General features: G+C 46.1%; 1 long non-coding RNA gene across 1 annotated transcript; it reads right to left on the bottom strand.

The window, feature by feature from the left end:
- Positions 1–2812: 2812 nt before the first annotated feature.
- On the bottom strand, positions 2813–13238 carry LOC132497097 (uncharacterized). Its single transcript, XR_009533565.1, has 4 exons — positions 12353–13238; positions 5287–5369; positions 4912–5009; positions 2813–3597 (listed from the first exon to the last, which is right to left on the bottom strand). It is a non-coding gene; the product is annotated as an uncharacterized LOC132497097 (long non-coding RNA).
- Between the last annotated feature and the right edge of the window lie 14 nt (positions 13239–13252).

The raw sequence follows: 13252 nt of genomic DNA, 5'->3' as shown, positions 1-13252 counted from the left end.
TGTACGATTCCATTTATGTAACATTTTTGAGATGAGAAATTCTAGAAACGGAGAACAGATAAGTGGTTGCCAGGATTTAGGGGGCGGGTGTGATTATAAGAGGGACCTTGTGGTGATGGCAATGTTTGGTGTGTGACCGCATCCTAGTGGTGACGTTGTACTGTGGTTTGGCCAGATGTTTTTATTGGAGAGGCTGGATAAAGAGCACATAGGATGAAGGTTCAAGGCCAAGGAGATCCCCTAGAAGGCAGAGAGGCCTGTGGATGTGTGGGCGAGGGGTGCTGGTGAGCCGTTTGGGCTAATTTTCTCCTTTTCCCTTTTCCCAGCACTTTCTGGCTTGTAACACCTCATTTGGTAGCCCACCTGCCATTGCGACCCATCCAAGGACCCTCCCCAAACGCTCTGCCTTGATTTCCGGTGTCCTGGGATGGCCATTTAGAGCAGAAGGAAGATTTTCCCCGCTTGTGTAATGTTCCTAATGAAAATAACTGCAGCTGCTGTTTGCACACCAGCGTCAGGGGGTGGTCTGTCTGCAGCTGATGTTTTCCTTGGGTTCAGAAGTGAGGACATGGCCTCGCTGTGACATGCTCTCGTGCCAGCAGGCGACAGGCCACCTTGTCTTGTGAGTCCAGGAGGTCCTGGGGGACGTTTTCATTTTAGAATGACCTTTATCCGAGGGAAAAGTTGTAGAGGCATTTCCGAACGTATTAGAATGTCCTCAAAGATGAAATTTGGTTGTTTTCCCCCCTTTCTTGTGAGACTCACTGAGATGATGTCCTCATATCATCTTTGTGTCACAGAAAGGAAATGAGTGCAACTAAGAAAGGTAGGTGTAGGCGCTCTGAAATAACTGAAGGTAGGCTTCCTTACAAGGAGGGTGAGTGACGCTGTTGTCCCGTGGGAGGGGTGTGTTCACGTCTTTTGTGCTTTGAGGACCTATAAGGAAAACAGCCAGACCTCCGGGTGGTGTGGATCCCGTGGGAGGACCCGGTAACTGTGGAGCAGCAGGTGCTGGAACCAGCCAGGGAGCCGTCCAGTCCTTGGTGTGGGAATGAAAGCGCTGAGCTCTAAGAGAGACCAAGATGCGACATCACCTCTGAAAACCAGCGGGTGCAGGGAGCACCTGGGGCCGCGCTTTGGTTCAAGTCCGCCACGCGACAGCACCATCTTGTGGCCGCGCGAGGAATCACAGGTGTGGATGGAGCGTTGCCGGTGGGCCTTCAGGATGGCGGAAGCGCCTGTGATTGATTCAGTAGGAGCCCGTCCGGCAAAGGGAAATAACAGAACTCCCTGCTAATCTGGCATTTACTGCAAACAAATAAGATGGAACCGCATTTGTATCCTGAGTCCAAGGAGAAGGTGGTGCTCTTAAAACGATATAAATAGGTTTAGCATCAGCAATAAGCATCGCCTCTAGGGGCTCCCCTTGCTGTGAAGAAATGCAGGCACAGGCTTAGGCATCCCAGGCAAGGGGGCAGTTAAGCCAGCTGTATACTTCCTCTTCTCCCCAACTCCCCCTGTTTGTGTTTCAGATGAAAGTTAACATCGAGGGCTACCTTAAGACTAATCAAAGTAGCCTGAACTTTTTCCTAGAGAAGTAGTTACTTTTGGTTTTATTTAATGACTTTTCTTTCCCTCTGCTAACAGCATCCCCCTTTCTTTTTGGAAACAAACTCTTCCCAATAACATAGTTTTTTTTTTTTTTTGTAGTAAAATCTGTATAACATAAGATTTGCCATTTCAACCATTTTAAGTACACAATTCCGTGGCATTAATTACATTCACAATGTTATGCAACATCACTATTTGTATTTCAAAAAATTCTTCATCACCCCAAACAGAAACGCAGTAATCATTAAGCAGTAACTCCCCCCTCCACCCAGGTCCTGGTAACATATAATCTTCTTTCTGTCTCCATGAATTCGCCTATTCTAGATATTTCATACAAGTGGAATCATACAATAGGTGACCTTTTGTGTCTGGCTTACTTCACTTAGCAAAATGTTTTCAAGGTTCATCCATATCGTAACATGTATCAGAGCTTCATTCCTTTCTATGGCTGAATACAATTCCAGTTTATGAATATACCACATTTTGTTTATCCTTTCATATGTTGATGGACACTTGGGTCATTTGGCTATTGCGAATAATGCTGCAATAAATACTGGTGCACAAGTATCTGAGTCCCTTTTAAAAAATCTTCTGGGTGTATACCTAGGAGTGAAATTGCTGGGTCATATGGTAACTGTTTAAGGAACTGCCAAACTGGTTTTCACAGTGGCTCCACCGCTTTACATTCCCACTGTATCCTCCACATTTCTCACCAACATTTGTTATGTTGCTTTTTTGGTTATTATTATAGCGGTCCTAACGTCTGAAGTGGTATCTCATTGTGGTTTTGTTATTCATTTTCCTGATGACTAATGATGTTGAGCATCTTTTCTTGGGCTCATTGGCCATTTGTATACCTTCTTTCGTGAAATGTCTATGCAAGTCCTTTGCCCATTGTTTAATTGGGTCGTTTGTCTGTTTGTTGTTGAATGATAAGAGTTCTTTATACATTCTGGATATTCTGCAATTTAAGTCAATTCTAACACTGTGTACCTGGAGACAGTGTCAGATCCCACAGGTTAAGGGCTCAGTCCCACAAGGCTGCTCCCTGTCCCACAGATGATGGTCACAAGTCCCCAAGTTACCCACTTCTGTAGGATTTGGCTACAAATCAGAGGTTCCCACGACCCCCTCCTCAGGTTTGGTTAATTTGTTGGAGCGCCTCAAAGAATTCAGGGCAACACGAACGTTTACCAGTTTATTAAAAGACAAAGGACACAGATGAACAGCCAGATGAAGAGATGCACAGGGCGAGGTCTGGGAGGGTCCTGAGTGCAGGAGCCTCTGTCCGCTTGGAGATGGGGTGCGTCACCCTCCCTGTGTGGCTGTGCTCACCCACCTGGAAGCTCTCTGAACCTCACACTAGTGGGATTTTACGTACGGAGGCTTCCTCACGTGGGCATGATCCATTATTAATTCCATTTTTCAGATCTTCTCCCTTCTCAAGAGAATGCGGGGTGGTGAGGCGGAAGATCCCAAGCTTCTAATCACGGGTAGGTCTTTCCAGTGAGCAGCCCTCAGCCCGGAGCCCACCCAGAGTCACCTCATTAGAACAGAAGACACTCCTATCACCCAGGAAATTACAAGGGCTCCGGAGCCCTGTGCCAGGAGCCAGTGGCAGACTCCAGTACACATTTTTTTCTATTATCTCACAATATCTATCTGGTATCCTGAGGCCGGGGACCGTGTCTCCTACCACGACGTCACCAGACCCTAGTGTACCTCCTGGTCTGTAGAGCAGGTGCTCAATAAGTTTGTGGAATGAGCGAAACAGTCACAGCACAGCTAGTGTGTCACGGTCGCCATTTCGTGAATGCTAGGTGGTTCGGGTAATAAAGTTACTAAAGGTGATGCGCAAACATCAAGTTCATCAAACCGTAGATGTGACCCCAGGACTTGGCTGTGGTGTTGCTCAGATAGCCCACAGGGGGAGAGCGCCCCAGGGTCCTCGTGCAGGTCTCACGTCGCCTGGGAGGTGGGATGGCCCTGGGAAGAGAGAGGAAGCATGTGTGCTGGTGGCAGTTGGGGTCGGGGAAGGGAAGGTGGCAGAGTGACAGAGGGGCGGATGATGGAGCCCCTCCCTCGACCCTCGGCCTTCCTCCTTCCTGATGAGGGGCTGAGGTTCTCTACCTCAGGCTCATGGGAGTCTAGAATATGCTGGAACCACTTGCTTTGTTTAAAAAGAAGGACAGGGCTTCCCTGGTGGTGCAGTGGTTGAGAGTCCGCCTGCCGATGGAGGGGACACGGGTTTGTGCCCCGGTCCGGGAGGATCCCACATGCCGCTGAGCGGCTGGGCCCGTGAGCCATGGCCGCTGAGCCTGCACATCTGGAGCCTGTGCTCCGCAACGGGAGAGGCCACAGCAGTGAGAGGCCCACATACCAAAAATAAATAAATAGATAGATCGATTAATTAATTTTAAAAAAAGAAGGTCAATGTTCTGACCACCCTCCCCACGCAGGAATAATGAAAATGCATATCTCACGTCCCTTTCGGCTTTTGTCCTGTGACAGCTGTAAAACATTAATGAACGGAAACCTGTTAAACAGAGTCTGGAGACCAGGAGGGGGCGCTCTCACCCCTGCACTGACAGCCCAGCTCAACAGAAGACTCCCATTCTTTCCCGCCAGGACTCAGCCAATGAAAGGCTGGGGCTCTGTTTACTAAGCCCGTCCCCTCCTTTTATTGTCCCGCCTATAAAAGTGTCTCCTTCCTCTGCCGCGGGGGCACTTGCACGTGGCTGCCGTGGTTGAGCCCCTGAATTGCAATTCTCTGCTGATGCTGAATAAACTCATCTTTGCTGGAGAATACCTGGCTATCTATTTGCTTCAGGTCAACGTACCCAAGCCTGCATTTTGGAATCAACCCCCCCTGCCCTTTGTGGGAAACCCAGTGAGTCTTCAAGGGCATCCCACTCCCCGAGCACTAAGCCTGGCCGAGAAGGCACCCTCCTGGGTCTCCAAGGCCACTGCTCTGTAAAGCAGGTCCCATTCCAGCCCCCGTGCCAGGGGGACAGCAGCTGAGGGGTCTTGGTGCTCCCCAGGCAGCACAGACTGGCCGAAAGTGGCCTCGTGACAGCTGAGCCCTGCTCGCCACAGTTTTTATTTGTTTGCTTGTTTAGTTTGAGCAGCTTCGTCGCCACAGGGCCCCATCAGGACTGCTCTGGTCAAGCCACTAGGTCTGCTAATTTGGCATCTGAGGAGGCAGTTCTTGAGTTTCTCATGCAGATTCATCCAGCTCCCTTCAGCAGTGACCTGGGGCCTCAGGCCAAGGCTGCCAGAGTCAGCTGTACCCTCGCATACCCTATCCCAGACAGCAGGTTCTGGTTCATCTCGCTCTGCATTGCATTGTGAAATGGATTGCCCAGGTGATTCCTGACCAGATGAGAAAGTCAGCTTCTCTAGATGAGAAAAAAGAGAGAGAGAAAAAGTGAGAGAGGGAGTGAGCAAGAGAAACCTCTCTTCAGTTACTTAACTATATCTTAAAAAGTTATGATCAGGAATATTAAAAAAACTCAACAAGATTCTCTTAATTTAACTCAGATTTTAAGTGACAGTATAATTGCAAAATAATTGAATAAAATAAAATGACTGAAACCCAGATTCTGAAGAACATCTTCCAGGTTTCAGGTCATTCACAGCATAGATGAGCCCCCTCTAAGCCTTAGAGAGCCTCACCTTTGGGCACCTGTCCTTCAGGTGCTGGGTTAACGTGTCAGGCTGGAAAGTGCAAATTTCATCTGAGCCATTAGATGAAAGACCTAAAATAACACAAACACTTATCAAGCTAGAAATAAGCAGCGTTGCTTTGCTTCACTATTGTACTCTTGACAAAACAATCATTTTTCAGTTTAGAGTTTCCTTTAAATCAATTTCCTAAGTTCCTAGTACTTTATGGTTGTTTCTGATTGTCGCTATTCGGAAAGCAAATGACGTGCTCAGCTCTGTTCCGTCCTTAACGCACACACCTTCCTTCCAGCTTACCTGCAGCTCTGGCCAGCATTCTCTCCCTCCCCCAAAGAGCTAGCGGCACACCTCTCCGTGCCCAGATCCCACGCACCCCGGTGTTTGTCCCACTGTCACTGAGGGGACTGCTGACCTACAGCGGGAAGCGGCCTCTTCCCGTCCTCACCCTCTTCTTCCTCCAGGACCAGAGGCTGATGCTACCTACCGGCCCTGCTTCCCACAGTCCAGCTTCTTCCTGTCCTCCCCCTCCGTCTTCCTGGCTGTGGGCCAGTGCAACCCGCGCACGGCTTCCAGCACCTTCATCCCGTACCCGAGTCTGTTCCTACCCGTCTCCTGGACACCTTCATCTAACGCTTTCCATGCACCATGAGCCCCTTCCGACTCAAACCAATTCTTCATCTGACCCTCCCCTCTCCTCCCCTCGTATTCTCTCCGGTAATTACATCACCTTATATGCAATTATCTGAGTTAGAATAGTAAAAGGCACCTGGAACTCCACTCTTTCCCTGGCCCCTCCCCGCAGTCCACCTGGTCGTCAGATCCTGCAATTTCTGCCCCCTCATCAGCCCCGGCCTCACCAGCAGAACCGCCGGTGGGTTGAGGCCCACCTGCCTGTGCTCTGGTCCCTGAGGGCCACTCCTAACTGGCCCTGCTATGCCTTGCTCTGCGTGCAATCCATCCCAAGGGCAGTGCTAGAGTCAGAAAGGCGAAAAGGGAGGGAGGGAAGGAAACGAATGAGTGAATAAAAGAATGAGTCATGTTACTCCTTCAGTTAGAATCCTACAACGGTTCCTCATTGCTTGACAGATAAGACCCCAGTTCCTCAGGATGGCCTCGGGGCTTTTTCCAGTCCAGCCCAGCCCAGCCCGACCCTTTCAACCCTACTTGGCCTCACCTTGGCCACTCCCCGGCCCACACCCTGTACCCCAACCTGAAAGCACCTCCCGGGAGCCCTTTCACACACTCCCGGGAGTGACCCTGCCTGGTCGGTTCCTCTTCCTCTCTCTACCTGGACAATCACCCCTCCCCCAAGACCCAGCTCCCCTGACACCCCCGTGAATCCGTCCCAAGCCCCACAGCATCATCACTGGCTCCGTCCTTCTGTTCCCGTCACGCTGTGTGCGTGCCCATCAGAGCCGCTGCCCACTACACTGAGACACAATCTCTCTTTCCCACCCATCTGAACGGCAAGAAGGGAAAGGACCGTGCTTTATTCCTCAACTCCATTATGACCTGATACAGTACTCAGGACAATAAATGTCTAACACATGGAGTTTGGGGGTTTCCAGCTCTGCTACCTAGTGGGGCTTCAAGGGTATGAAGGTGCTATGAGTCCAAGCATCTGAATGTGAAAGGTAGTTTCCAGTTTGAAAAAAAAAAAGGAAGTCACTGGGGACTTCCCTGGTGGTACAGTGGTTAAGAATCCGCCTGCCAATGCAGGGGACACGGGTTCGAGCCCTGGTCCGGGAAGATCCCACGTGCTGCGAAGCAACTAAGCCCACATGCCACAACTACTGAGCCCATGTGCCACAACTGCTGAAGCTCACGTGCCTAGAGCTCGCGCTCTGCAACAAGAGAAGCCACTGCAGTGAGAAGCCCGCGCACCTCAACAGAGGGTAGCCCCCGCTTGCTGCAACTAGAGAAAGCCCACGTGCAGCAACGAAGACCCAACGCAGCCAAAAAAAAAAGAAAAAAAGGGTATGAAGAGCTCTTAAGTATCGTAGGTTGCTAACAGAACATGCTCCATGTCATTTGGATGACTTCTGTTGTTTGTAGGAAACATGCAGTGTTCACTGTCTCTACGGAAACCGGATAGATGTAGATAGTTGCCTGGAACTTATTTTATGTCCCCGTTTGGAGAGCAGAGGTTCTAGCTAGCCCTGGACCAGTTTCAGAGTTTTGCATTATAGATGTGTGGTAAATATCCATTTAATTAGCTTGGGTTAGTAAGCAATTGACCTAATCATGGATGGTTTAACCCATTAGGGTAAGTTTTTGTTTCTTATCTAAGGCCCCAGTTGACTATTTAGAGATGGCCTTTCTTGGCTCATTCACTGTGGTCTGATTTCTAGTCAATCCAAATCCATCCCTACCATGCACATAAAGTAGAAACGCTCTTTACATTTTGCGAGTCAGTCAATCCACGCAATACTGAAGAATGCACATGGAACGCAATCGTGTTAATGACACAAAGGTCACAGTGAGAGGCCCACAGCTAGGAGAGGACCACCCTCTCCTCCTTTTGTGTTGGAGCTGAAATGTCAGCAGGACAAATGCACTGACTCAGGGAGATGTTTACTGGCTGCTCTGTGGTCGGGTTGTGGGTGAGTTGCTGCGTGTGCTCTAATGTCAAAACTGACTTGTGTTAAATGACCTGGATACGGGTCACAACATGCTTTTTGAGTGTTTTGTCCAATAAATTATTTCCAACATTTGAAAGAAGGATTATTTTCAAAAATAAAACACAATGAAAGAAAACACTGACCTGTAACAATCCCAAATTCATAAATAAAATGAGCTGTGTTTAGAAACCATGATCCAGATTTTGTTCATCTCTGTTTCCAAATGACTGACTGTAAATGCAGACTGCTTGATCCACACCTGAAAGCCTCTGTTTACTTTTATCTTACACTGAGTACTGAAGTCCTTTGAAATGGACTTCAAACCAGTTCCCCATCCAGGGACATTTGGGGAAAGAAAATGCCATTTTATTGCTGAGTGAAGGCCAGATGTTCTGTCAGCGTTGGCAGCAGGGACCAATTAGCTGGGATCAGAAAGAAAACAGCATTCTCTGGAGTCATTTTTGTTGACCTCATTGCTATATCTGAAGTGAATTCTGTAAACATCAGACACCAGTGAATCACCAAGTCCTACTGAGCAATAACTGTGTGCGTCCTTCTGCAAACAGGCTGGGGTGCTCAACTGCCGTAATCCCGTAAGCATTTCCAGTGATACCACATCAAGCCGGTGTTTCATGCCTGGTTAGAGAGAATTGAAACGCAGGCCTTTGTCACACACGACCTGTGATCAGAGTAGTTCTTCAATTGTGTACTCATATCATGTATTTTTAAATATCGGATTACTTTTGAGTTTGATTCTGTTTTTCATTAAAATCCTGTTAAGATATTAAGTTATGAAAATGTGATAAATATGCATTCGACAACTTTATGCTAAGAGAAATCTTTCTAGAAGGATACTGAGCCTAGAATTATTAGCCTACATAATTTGGAAACAGTTCTCCAGACTAATTTGAATCCAGACAGGGTGGTAGAGAATACTGGTCTACAGAACCCCTGCCTAGGTCTCCCTGACAAGTAAACCTATTTTTAGAAAAAGCAAATGAGGTTAGGAATGGCTTGTTCTTTTGTGGAGTCATGCTGGCTTCCTGTGCTTATTTTTTTATTTTCTAGGTATTAACATACTAAAATGTAGGTAGGTTAAGTAATTTACTCTATCAGAGGTATTAGCCAATGCAATCAAACAAGAGAAAACAGTCAGAGACATGAAAATTGGAGGAAGAAATACAACTATCTCTATTTGCAGGTGATATAATATAGCTGTAGGACTCAAGGACTCAAAAGAATCAATTAAAAAAAAACTCATCCAGATAGTAAGAAAATTCAGTAAGGCAGCAAGTTATAAAGTTAACACATAAAAACAATGTTCTCCTATTCAAACAGAAGCCAGTTGTAAAACATAATGGAAGAAACATGCTTACTTATAATATCACCTGAAAGATAAAATAACTAAAGATAAAATAACTAGGAATAAGCTAAATAATAAATGTGTCAATCTTCTATGAAGAAAACTTCAACAGTCCTGAAAAACAAAAAAAAATATTTGAGCAAATAGAAAGATCCAGCATGTTCTTGGCTATGTAGGGGAGCATCAAAATTTTCCTTCTACCTGTCTAGGTTCTTTGGCTGGTCTAATAGTTGAATTGACATAAGATAGATTAACAGAAGAAAGACAAATTTAGTTTCATATATGGAAGTCCCATGAAAATATAAGACCCAAAGACAATCAGGCAGTTGAAGCTTATATGCCATCCTGAGCTAAGGAATGGGGTAGGGCGGGGCTTCATGGGGCGGGGCGCGGGGGCATTCACTGGACAGTAAGGAGAGCAGATGTCTGCCCAGCCGTGCAGGTAAGTCTTTCAGGTGAAAAGTTATCTCTGGTCACAGCTCTCTTTCTGGGCTAGGCCCCCTATCTACATTCTTTTAGGCAGTTAAGAGAGAGGCAAAAGTTTTCCTGAGTCTGCTGGGTCTTGGTTGCCTTCTGCTCAAAATAATCCACATGCCAGAGGGGCACATTTTGGGGTGGCATATTCTGCTCCCCTTCAGAGAGGACAACTAAATCAGGAAGCAATGTTAATTCACCACAGGTAAATTCAATATGATTCTAACAAATATACCAACACTTTTTTTTTTTTTTAGAGTTAGACAAGTTGACTCTCAAGTTCATATGGGGAAATAAAGAAGCAGAGAAAGCCAGGAAAACCCTGAAAGAGAGGAGCGATGAGGAGGACTGCCCCCGCACCAGGTAGTAACTCGTATCATGAAACCTCTGTAGTTGAAAGAGTGACAGATGTGGCTGGATATAACGTTCAGAACCAGGCATATACAGAAACAGGATATGGGTCCAGAAACGTGCATACAGCTATTTGGTGTGTAATAAAGGTGTTCTGTCAAATCATCAGTGAAAATACAGACTTTGTAACAAATGGAGTTGGAACAACTGGAAAGCCATTTGAAAGAGTAAAAATTGGATCTACATTTCCCAAACACCACGATCAACTCTAAATGGATCAGCAGTCTAAATGTAAAAAAAAAAAAAAAAAAAACAGAAAAACAAAAAAACCCACAAACAACAACAAAAAACCATACAAATACTGCAAGAAAACACTGGTGAACTCTATAATCTGGAGAAAGACTTCTAATTGTGATGCAAAAATCTATAGGTCATAAAGGAAAAATCATTAAATTTGACTACATAAAAAAGGTATATGCTAAAATCACCAGAAGCAATGTCAGAAGACAGATGAGAAGCTGGGAGAAAATATGTGTGACATAGCACAAAGACTAATTATGCTAATATATAAAGAGCACTTAAGAACCAAGAAGAAAAAGACCAAACAATTTTTTAAAATGAACAGAAGTCATGGGTCACAGGGTAAAAAATAAATCAGAAAGAGGCAATGGCTTTTAAACATATGAAAAGCATATGATGTTCAACCTCACTCACAATAAAGGAAATGCTAATTAAACCACCTGAGACAATATTTCTCACCTATCAAATTGGTAAAAATCCAAAGATATCCAGGCATCATTGTTAGTCTGTGAAGAAGCAGTCGGATATAGCTGGTGAGAGGAAACAATTCCTAACAATTCCAATTTGACAATAACTAATAAAAGTATATCTGTATTTAACTTCTGATCTAGCAATCCCATTTCTAAGAATCTAGGAATCATACAAAACAATATTCACACCAAGTTCTTGCTACTGAACGTGCGGTCTGTGGACCAGCAGCATCAGCTACCAGAGAGCGTGTTAGAAATGCAGCATCTCAGGATCTAGTGAACTGGAAGCTGCATTTTTTAAACATCTTTATTGGGGTATAATTGCTTTACATTGTTGTGTTAGTTGCTGCTGTATAACAAAGTGAATCAGCTATATGTATACATATATTCCCATACCCCCTTCCTCTTGCATCTCCCTCTCACCCTCCCTATCCCACCCCTCTAGGTGGTCACAATGCTCCGAGCTGATCTCCCTGTGCTATGTGGCTGCTTCCCACTAGCTATCTGTTTTACATTTGGTAGTGTATATATGTCCATGCCACTCTCTCACTTCATCCCAGCTTACCCTTCCCCCTCCCCGTGTCCTCAAGTCCATTCTCTATGTCTGCGTCTTTGTTCCTGTCCTGCCCCTAGGTTCTTCAGAATCTTTTTTTTTTTTAGATTCCATATATACGTGTTAGCATACGGTATTTGTTTTCCTCTTTCTGACTTACTTCACTCTGTATGACAGTCTCTTACAACCATTATCTACAAATAACTCAATTTTGTTTCTTTTTATGGCTAATATTCCATTGTATAAATGTGCCAAATCTTCTTTATCCATTCATCTGGCGATGGACACTTAGGTTGCTTCCACGTCCTGGCTATTGTAAATAGTGGAAGCTGCATTTTAACAAGCCCCTCAGACCATTTGCACGTGCATTACAGTTAAAGAGAAGCCCAGCACTAGGTTTTATATGGCAGCTTTATTTGTAATGACGTAAGACTGGAAACAACCCAAATGGCCATCAGTGGCACACAATGAAATACAGTGCAGCCTTGGAAAAGAATAAGGATGATCTCTATGTGCCAAATTAGAGAGAGCTCCAAAATTTAGTGTTAAGTGAAAAAAGCAAGTTGCAGAACTATCGACAGATAACGGATGGACAGATGGAGAGACAGAATGCTACCCTTTTGATAAGGAGTGGAATATATATATACATATACTTTTTTTTTTTAACCTGAAGAAACCTTGGAGGCGAGAACCAAACTAAAAGTGATAATCTGAGATCAAAGTATTGCAATTTGGGGCACACAGATTCGGGTAGGAACCCAAACCGAGTCCCACTGGGAGTAGTAAAAGGAGTCAGGGGCTTTTAAAGGCACGGAAGGGAGGGTTGCCTTACTAAGAATTTCAGCTGCCGATGGTGGCAGTAGCTAGACTTGGCTGACCCTGACGGACCGCTAAGGCCATCACTAGAGGGAGGGGAAGGTCTTACTGTGACAAGTTGCAGGTTGTTCTTGCAGAGTCCTTGGAGCTTTTGTGGTTCCGCCCAGTTCAAAGGTTTGTCGTTCTACCTGGTGAGGCTGTGCATAAGTCCACCTCCGTGATGGCCTTCCAGCTCCATTTAAAACCCGGTGACATAGTGACTCAATTTTATTTCTCATGTCACAATATATTTATGTTGCTTATCTCTGCAAGAAGATAAGCTAGAAGGATAAAGATGAACTAATGAACTTGGGGTGAAAAGGACTGGAGAAGGTAAGGGTAGAAGCGAGATATCTCGAACCTTCGTCAATGTTTACTACTCCAAAAATAAAATTAAAAACAGTCACTCTGGGGGAGGGATGGCAGGGTTTGCTGCTGGCATCTAGTGGGTAGAGGGGCAAGGACAGCCCTCCTGCAACAAAGACTTATCCGGCTCAGAGGTAAATATAGTGTCGATGTTGAGAGCCCCTGGCTTAGGCTAAGGGCAGAAGAGGCACTAAACTATCTGAGGTTTACAAAATTGAACTTATCATTTTGAAGACGAGGAGAGCATTTTCCCCACTGCAGTCACCCGAGCCCTTTCCGTTCTCCAAGACTGCTCCGAGGTGGCAGACCAGGATTCCACAGCATTTGTGTAATCTGTCGGTTCCCTGGTGTCCGATTCACACGGGTCGGATAACTGGGCCCTCCGCACACCCAGGAGGAGCGCGCTCTGCTCTGCGCTGTGCGACTCAAGCCCACGTGCCGGGGGGGCACTTTTCTGGACTAAGACACAGAGACACCCTGGTCGCCCCACTGAAAGCCTCCGGAGAGCCGGGCCTTCGTTCCATCCACGCCCCAGGCGGCCCCGGGTACGCAATCACCACCCTGGGAGCGGAAAGGACGCGGCGGCGCACCTAGCGCACCTGGC

The sequence above is a fragment of the Mesoplodon densirostris genome, chromosome 10 (genome assembly GCF_025265405.1).
Source record: "Mesoplodon densirostris isolate mMesDen1 chromosome 10, mMesDen1 primary haplotype, whole genome shotgun sequence".
NCBI lineage: Eukaryota > Metazoa > Chordata > Mammalia > Artiodactyla > Ziphiidae > Mesoplodon > Mesoplodon densirostris.
The sequence above is the reverse complement of the archived record's forward strand: the minus strand, read 5'-3'. Positions and strand labels throughout refer to the sequence as shown.